The sequence below is a fragment of the Erigeron canadensis genome, chromosome 4 (genome assembly GCF_010389155.1).
Source record: "Erigeron canadensis isolate Cc75 chromosome 4, C_canadensis_v1, whole genome shotgun sequence".
NCBI lineage: Eukaryota > Viridiplantae > Streptophyta > Magnoliopsida > Asterales > Asteraceae > Erigeron > Erigeron canadensis.
In genome coordinates this window covers 523,362-533,697 of record NC_057764.1, presented here as the reverse complement: position 1 = coordinate 533,697, position 10,336 = coordinate 523,362, and positions in this window count along the sequence as shown.

The window sequence follows — 10,336 nt, the reverse complement described above, 5'->3', positions numbered from 1 at the left end:
CCGGTTTGTTTTTTCTTTTTTTATGGTTTTTTCTTTGTTACTTGCATATTTTTCCAATATATTGATTTCCAACTAATATATAAAAACCTTCATTCAACTATTTATTTTCAATCTTTTCTTCTGTTAACAAAAAATAAATATACGTATTTGACAATGCAAACTTTTGGACGCAATTTCAAAAGTTTTAACAAACATTACTGTTGATACAACATCAATAGTTATAGATTCAACACAAGAACGTGAAACCATATTAACATGATATTTAAGGTCCCACAAAAACAAAAGTAGAGTTGATTACCTCAACTATCCTTGTAGATTGATCATTTTTGCTAGAACTTTTACCTACTCATGTCTAAGTAAGGTACTCAAACAATCCCTCTTTCACCCGAACATTACCGACATAATTTTTCTATTTTTATTAGTATATATCTACCAATAAACTAAAACATAGGATTGTGACATCTTTTGATTGATATGTATGTTATACTAAACTGACATGTGTCATTCTAAAATAATCATACTTTTTAGATACATAAATAAATCTTATGATTAATTAATGTATATATACTTCATAAAAACTCTTATATTAAAAATAATATTAAATCTATTGTTACCATAATTGTCTATTTCCATCACCTATATAATTTATATTAAAAATTTATAACTTATTATAAAATACTCTCCCCGTCCCATATTTAGTTTGACTTTTGAGTCGTTTTCTTTTAACTTTGACTCTAGGTTTATCTGTTTGTGTTATATAACACTTGATAATTTATTGAGTTTAAAATGAACTTTATTGACATAACTTTAATTAACTAATATATAACACAAACAAAAATATTTACGGTCAAAATCGAAAGAAAAAAACGTGACCAATCAAAATAGGATATTTAATGAAACGGAGGAGGTATAAAAATAAAACTTATTTATTTTAATCCATAATATATGTTAATTTGATTAATAAATAATAATAACAGTATATCTATGTAATCTACTAATATAAAAAAACTTGTTAAGTATATGGGCCAACCCGTCAAACCCGTTTAACCGGCCCTAAAAAAACCGAGACCGGCCCAACCCGTTAAGTATATGGTCCGGTCCACAGGCCTGTATTTTATGAAATCTCGGGTTGCGGGCCGGGCCGGGCTAACCCGTGGAAAAACCCGAGAACCCGCCAACCCGGTCAACATTGACATTACATTGTTATAGGACTCATGTAGACTCACGTAAATATATATTATAATAACATTTTTACTAGATTTTTTATATATTTATATATGTATTTTAGTATTTGATTTGGTTTTCAATTCCATCAAACAACCTTTTTTTTATGTAAAATCATGTTAATAATGTAATTAGGAAGTCTCACATAATTTCTTAATATTCTTGTTGATAGTTAAAGCACACCCAAAACGAGAACCATAATGAGATCTTGTATTGTAGTTAAACCATTATTACGAAAACCATAAGAACACTTAAAAAAACCATGATATATATTATTGTTCTCCGGGTTACGGGTTAGCCCGCAAAAAACCCGAGCCCGCATGTTAACCCTGACCGGACAGACCCAATGAAACATGGGCCGGTCCTCGGTCCACATATTTTGTATTTTCCGGGTCACGGGTCGGGTTGAGGCCGGGTCGGGCCGGGTTGAGCCCATGATCACCCCTAGTTGGAAATTTTAAAACGACATGAATGTTTACTATTATGAGATTAGATTAATCATTATCAACATGAAAGTATACTGAATCTTGTAACATCCCAAACTTTTCAAGTTTGACTTATTGACTTGACCGTTAGTCAACGTTAGGTTCGTTAAGTTTATGTGCCCTATATGGGATTATGTGATTAAATGCTTATGTGTTTAATATTAAATGATCATGATATGTTAAATGAACCTAAATTATAGTAAAGTATGAAAGTTAAGTGCTTGATAGTTCGTTAAGACTCCCGACAAGAAAGTTAAGCTAAGAATGCGGCGTTTAGAAGTCAAGGGATCAAAGTGTAACGTTAGGAGTAGATGGCCAGGGGTTTAAGGGTTAATTAGGCTTCCCTAATTCCCAAAAGTTTTGCCTTACGTGTGTGAGAAAACCCCCAGCCACCCCTTCCCTCTTCCATAGCAATTCTTCATTAAATCTCTTCGTTTATTGGTGTTTCGAGCAAGTTTTGTTAAGAATTCTCATCCTCTTGATTATTTACAAGTAATATAGGTGATTTCTCTTTGATTTGTGATCATATGAGTCAATTTTATGGATTTAATTCAGGTCTTAGGGTTTGGAGAATGTAGGGGGGTTGTTCATAATCATTTGTGGTTAATTCATTGAGTTTCGATATTAAGATTGGTTGTTTAATGTGACCTAATGATCCTTTTTGTTAACAAATCGTTCAAGGGGCAATTGACGGGGCCAAATCATCAATTAGGTCTTAAAAGAGTCTTTTCTGGTGTAAAACCTGTTTCTTGAGTAATAGTTAAAAAGGAGACTAATTTCTGGGGTATGTAATAGTAAAAAAGAAGACTAATTCCTGGGGTAATAGTCTATAAATAGATGAAAGTTGAGAATAGACCAAAAGAGACTAATTCCTAGGGTAATAGTCAAAAGAGACTATTATTTGGAATGACGGTAATTAAAGGGTATGCGGCACGTTTTTAGACTGTAGGTTAGTTTAGTCTCGTTATGCTCATAAATCGGTATTATGTTGATTCTAGGTAGTCGGGAGCACTTAGCAAGCACTCTAAGATACTCATAACTGGTTGGTAAACTGTACTGAGGTAAGATAACATCTTTTGTCACCTGGTGGTACAACAAAATACGTTTTCATAAGTAAAACCTTCCAAACGTTTATGTATGATTAAAAGTAAAGTAAAGGGGATTATGGGAGGTTGATGTGAGATATGACGCTTACTTTTCTATGATGAATGACATGTATATGCAGGTTGCAAAGGCATAAGGTAAGTTCTCATATTATGGAATGATGATATGCTTATAATGTGAATATGATATGATGCCATGTTTATGTTATGTGATCATGATACGATGTTATGCCTAAGCTAAATGATCATGATATAATGTTATGCTTTTGATATGTGAACACGTAATGGTGACATGTTTATGATATGATTATATGTGTGGCTTGATCACCTAGTCACTAGTCCCTTGATTAGGATTGTCATGTTCACGTGCACGTTAAGGGCCCTAAAGTAAAGATGATATGTGATTAACTTAGGTGAAACTGTAGCCTACGTTAATATAAAGTAAAGATAAAAGTGTAGCCTAAACTAATGTAATAAAGAAGTCTCGAGCATATTTAAAGTTGTGTTAAACTTAACTCGTGCTAGTTGTAAAGCTAGTGCGTATGTGGTCACTTGATTTGCTCCTTGTGGCATAGTTATGTTTGTTTATTCCGGGTGGAGTAACTAACCACCAATACGTAAAGGTATAAACGATTTATTCAGATGGAAATGACTTTGTCTTTCCTTAACGACGCCGATGTACCCCTTATTGGTTACCCATCATATCGGGTGTGAGGACTCCCTGTATGGTCTATGACCGCCTACACACAACCCCACATCCCTATGTAAGTGGCATAAGTCACTTAGCCTACGTCTAGGCAAAGAAACAAAGAAAAGATACGAAGTAAAGAAAGTTACGTGAGAAAGTTAGGCACACTTAGGATTATGGTATTCCTAATGTGTTATGCTATATGATGCTTATGATGCTCATGATGTTTCTTATGTTTATAATGTTTATGATGCTCATGTGATATTAACATATAACGATGATATGATTTTGTTAATATATCTAATCGACAAACGTTTTCAAATATGTTATTCTTACTTAGCTAATTTATTAGCTAACACTTGCTCTTTGAAAATGTTGTGCCATCAGATTAGATGAGTTTGGAGCTAGAGAAAGGATAGCTTGGTGAGGATGGGTAGAGATATTAAAGATGATAGCATTTATGTTCTTGATGCTTAAACTACCCTTAGCCTTTTGTTTGGCTACTACATTTACGATATTATGGTTAAAGACTATGTAATAATGCTTGGCATTTATGTTGGTGCCAAGACTTGGATTTTCTTTTATTATTTCGATGATGCATTTAGTAACACCAAATGTTTTCAAATGTTTCATCCGGTTACGGATGGGCAGATTTTGTAAGTGATCCTTTCCGCTCATTATTAAACGCCGTTAGGCGAAAGTTTTTGAAAATCCAAATGACGGGTGTTACAAATCTTAACCAATATTTTATGAAAATTGTCTTATAGATTAACTCTTAGAAAAAAAATTTATGTGGTGTATCATGATTAAATATTTTCTTTTTATGTAAAACCAAACTTACTTTATGTATATAAATAAGTTGTATTAGTGCCAGTAAATAAATATAAATAAGATAAGAATAATATACAGATGAACCCTTTTTTCATGGTGAAGCTCTTGAATCTAATGTCAGCACTTATCTGTATGACAAATGTCCAGCCATAGGCAAGGGACCAATTTAAGTCACAAACACACCCATATATATTAGTACTCCAAAAGCATCTCAAATAGTCAATTTATTTTATAAAAACTATTTTAAAAAATATTTGTATCAAGTAATTGTATCAATGATAAAAGCAAAAACAATCTTTAAAGTTATTATTATTATTATATATATAATATTGAAATTTGGGAGTGCGTGCCACCTTTATTTTTATTTTTTTCTACAAATTTTTGTTTAGTTTCGTGTAAGGTCTTTATGCTTTATACAAATTTACAAGAATGATCTGTGTGATTTGCGCACTTATGTCATTTCATTCCTTTTTGGCATTTAAGACTTTTTTCAAATTAGCTTATGTTTTTAAATAGGTAGTCATTTTTCGTATATGTTTTTTTTTGCTTTTACTATTTATTATAGAATGGTTATTTTTATTTGTCATTTACTTTGTAAAATTAATTGTATAAAGTTACTATGTCTTTTTTTTACATAAAACTTTGAATAATGTTACTACTTGTTCATTTGTGTTTTTATTTTTGTTTTGTATTTTCGTTTTTTCTTTTAGACATATATTTAAATTTTGAATAATACTTGTGATAGTTGTTATTACATAAAACTTTGAATAATATTAAAAAAAGTTTACACAATTTTTTTCTTATTATATTTATATGTTATTTGTATTATATTCATCGTTTTGTGTTAGTACTATATTATATATTCTCATGTGACGATAGTGATTATGCTTTAGACATATATTTTTGAGCATCTCCAAAAGATCAGTTTGCGATACTTATTAATTTTTGGTTAACTTTCTATTTTCTAATGATTTTGGACATTTATGTTTTAATTGTGTTCGTATTATTATTTAATTTTTAATTTTCCATCTTCATACTTAGTATCCTCTAAAATTTATTTCATTTATAAAATCTTTTACCAAAAATTGTCGTTTTCAATTGTTTTTGGCTTTGTACAATTTAGGGTTAAGAGCATCAGAATGTAATAAACTATGCCTAAAAAGTTATAGTTTGCACGAACTAACGTTTTTCTTTATTGTATGGCGAACACCTGCTAAAAAGTTCTATAGCATTCAAAACTGACCGGGTATAAAGGTAGACGGCGGTCATCACTTTGACTTTATACCGTTGACCGCTTATGTGGATCTTATTTATTAAACAAAACTAAAAATTGTTTTATTTACACTTAGTGTGTATATATATATATATCTCACCACCACACACACTACACACACAATAATGAAAATGGTATTGGGAGTACCAATCAAGAATGATAACTGGCAATCGATTGTACAGTGGAAACGGTAGGGTGGTGCAGCGAGTGCTGCCCAAAGATATGTCGATCTCCAACGCAAAGCACCACCACAGCACCATTACCACCATAGCACCACCGCCGCCACACTACTACCACCATAGCATCATCGCCACACTACTACCACCATAGCATCATCGCCACACCACCACATCACCCTCATCGTCTTCTTGATACAAAGACATCCCCACAAACAATAAAACCTCTTCCTTTTTCTTTGTTCAATTCGAGGAGCCGTCACCTTCTTCCATTTTTCTTGGTTTCTTCAAATGGGTAACACTTGTGGGCATTCTTCTATTTTGAAATCTTGGAAAGGGTATTTTTTTTCTTGAAATCCTGATATGGGTATGATTTTTTGTTTGAAATCTTGGTTTATATGGTCGTTTGTTTTATAGATTTTTGAAGTCTTTCAGTTCGCCTGATTCAATTTCATGGGTTTTGAGATCTAGATATTGGAATACCTTTTGGTACAAATAGGGGAGATGACATAGATATAGAAAGAGATATTTTATTATATAAATATAAATATTACTAACTAAACAATGAATATTCATTACAAATAGTCCCTAATGTTTTCTCTATGTTTAACGAAAGCATCAATTGTTGACATGGCAAAACTTAACGGTGATATGGCACTTTAAATAAAATTTGAAGGTAATTTTTCCAGTATATTTAACCATTTTCACGCCATACAATAAAAAACGTTAGTTCGTGCACATTATAACTTTTTGGGCATAGTTTATTGAATTCCCGCGCTCTTAACCCTACAATTTATTGTACAAAGTTATATGGCAATCACTTTCATTTGTCTATTGATTATCTACAATGATTCATATAGTACTTTTGAATTTTTTGTATATTTTTATTTCACATATAATAGAATATAATTTGTGTGTTTTCATTCTTTTTTTTCCGCTATCACATTATTTTTTTCTTCAATTAATTATATATAATTGCTCTATGATTAAGATTGTTTATTCTTTCAACTATCCAGGAAATTGATTATGTAAACGATTACTATATCTTACATTTGTACACAACAACACATTTTCAAACGCACGTTTAAATATGAAACAATTTGTATAAAGGTTTCGAAAAGCAAGGTTATGTCTCCCGGGCCAACGCCCGGGAATATTAACTAGTTATGAAATAAAGAAGAAAGAGTGTCAAATTTTTCAAGAGATTCATTTAGTATACTTTTCAAGTAACAATCTATAAGTCATGCTAGCTAGTTTTAATCTACTAGATATGCTGGTTAACCGTCTATTAAAAACGCTAGTTAACCATCTACTAGTCGTCATGTTGGTCTTAATCTACTAAACTTTGCTAGTTACTCATCTACTAGACATGCCAGTTATGCACCAAAAATGGTATAATTTACTAAATGCGCATGGAGGATTATTTAGGGATATTGTGTGATTGTGTGCTGGTCTCTTTGCTTGTGTGTGATATTGTTGATGGCAGTTGTGGTGTATGAGATTGTTGTGCGGTCTTTTGTGCGATCACGTTGTGAGTAAATCCCAATGGCTTACTCTAGTATTGTACTACTTCAGATTATTAGCACAACTCCTAAAACCATGGGTTGACTTGATTTAGTACATTTTTCAGGTAACCAAGTATGAAAGTAATTGTTTTTGAAAAACTGTGTTTTGATAGCTTTTAAACGCAAATAATTGATTCTTAAAACTTTTTTTTTGCCAACCACTAAAAATTGATTATTTACGATTTCAAAACTCAATAATCTAAAAATATATTTCAAAACTCAAGGATGATTGAATGACTAGCTTGATTTGATTGGACTTGTTTGGATGATGATCAATTACTAAAAATATATATCCAACCAAATTACTAAAAACGTCGTAACCCTTCAAAATTATCCCAACCGTATAATGTTCTCGTAAAAACATGGTTTGAAGTTATATTACACTAGTAAAGTGTGGCCTCCTATTGCGGAGCTTCAGTTGTCGTGTTGAAACAAGTTGTTTATTTAAGTGTATTTTGCTGAACCTTCAAGGGTTTGATTAAAAAGTATTAGTGATTGATAGGTTTGTCTCTTAACTGAATGCACTCTTCATTTGTTTTACAAATGAAATTAAATTCTTAATTGAGGGATTTCACATCCAACCACTATGCCAACACGTTTGCGGGTGGTTTCATATTAATTTGACTTGACTAGACTAGCCTTATGTTAATTCGTTATTCTCAGAACATCTTACACAACCCGATTTATGCATGTTTGAATTTACCCAGATTTGAATCTTACGCCTTTCTGCCCTCTTATCGATGTAGGCGGCGTTATCAAATCTAGTTTCATTTGTATACATTTACCCTACATCGTATACGTTTTTGTATCATTGTGTATTTGTTTATTTTCAAGTCGCTATTATACTTTACAATAACGTAACGGATAACACTCTTTATGGGTTAAATTCCAAGGATTATATGTCTACTATTCATTTTCAAGATTTGATAATGCCGCCTACATCGATAAGAGGGCAGAAAAGTGTAAGATTCAAATCTGGGTAAATTCAAACAAGCGTAAAACCACATTAGCTTCATTCTAAGCGTTGCGAGGTTTCAAATATTGTGATTATGTTTTGTTACTAATGATATGTCACTTTATATGTTAGCTAGAAACTTTTGTTTCATTATATTAGTTAAAATAAAAAGGAACAAAGTGTGAAATAAATTGAATAGTCGTATATATTGGTACATGATATGTCGACGAAAAGGTTGCAATACGTTGGTTGGAAACCCCAAAAAAAAAATTATGTAAAAAACCAATAATAAACTTGTAGTTCAAAATCTGAAAATGGATGCGATATGGTAAAATCCGAATATTGTACATGACGTGCACCTATGTTGTTAATGGTCGAATAACGGTTGTAACAGTCGACCACCGGTATTTGATATATGGGTTATAGCGGTGGTACAACGGTGGTATAATGGTTATCATAATATTATGCTACATATAAGTATATATATATGTAAAAAAATCCAAAATAATTAATACTTTATACTAATATTAAACTTAAAAGTCAAGCTTAAAATTATTTGAAACACGATAGATGAAATTCAAATCATTAGTTTTTAAAATCTTCCCCCTGAATCCACATCAAACAAGTTATCCATTTGTTTCCCAAGATCTTCCACTTCAACTATAGTATCATCTTTATCATCATCATCCCTATAGCGCTACTGTGTACCTGATGGAAATTGTTGATGGGAGCTGCTGTATCGATCGATTGATTGAAACTTAGGGTTGGGACATGTTTTTCTTTTTATATTTTTTTAATCTTGTGTTAAAATAATAGATGGATCTGAGCTTTTATTTAGTTAGTAGTATAGACTATTAAAACAAGATATTTATTAGTTTTGGGCCCCAAAAATTTTTAACACCGTTACAACCGAAATATCAAAGCTAAATATCGGTAAAATAACGGTAAATACCACCGTTAATAACGGGACTGTTATTTTGGGGAAGGACCGATAACCGTTATACCACTGTTATAACACCGTTATACCACCGTTATTAACAACATAGACGTGCACACGAAAAAGTAGCAATTTATTAGTTAGAAACTCAAAGGAAAAAAAAGGTACAAAAAAGCAATAATTAACTTTTAGTTGAAAATTCAAACGGGATGCGATATGACAAAACCTGAGTAGTAAATGCGTGTGTACCGTGGACGAATAGTAATTCGCCACATCAGCGAGTTACTATTCATCATTTGATTCAAAATAATAGAGTATATAGTATAATAACTGTATACAAGTAGTATTTATATAAGACCATCCCCATCGCTATTTAATTGTGAAAGTCGATCGGGAAAGAACTGAAGAAATAATATTAAACAAAAGTTAAAGCAACTGACGTAGTCGGTCTACCTAAAAAAAAAGAAAAAAAGAAAATTTTCAAATCGTTTTACTGTATTGATTTAAGTGGTAATATTATTTTTTCATTTTTTTTATTAGTTTATACCCCCTCCGTCCCACTAAAAGTGTCACATTGTGAATATTCAAAGTCTTTACTTATTAACTTTTACCTTAAATATATTTATGTTTGTTATATAATACTTGATGAAATTTATACCTAATGAAAATATATCTAAAACTCAATCAAATCATATAATTTTCATCAAGTATTATATAACATAAATAAATTTTTTTATGGTAAAAGTTGGGATATAAAGACTTTGAAAATTTAAAACTTGACACTTCTAGTAGAACAGATGGAGTAATATAATTGTTGTAAAATTAAATTAAATTTGAATTACATAAAAAAAAAGTTTGAAAATTTATTTTTAAATAAGAGAAATATTAATCAAAAACATTATTTATATTGCATAATAAAGAAATTACACCCTTGTTGAAAGTTAACTTGGAGAATTGTCTAAAACACCTCTGTCTACAAAAACAACATTCTCCTTTTCATTTGCAGTCATTCACACACAATCTTTTCTTAATATCTATCTCTCTTTCTTTCATTTATAACCATTAATGGTATCCGCTAAAACGCGCAATTACCATGTTA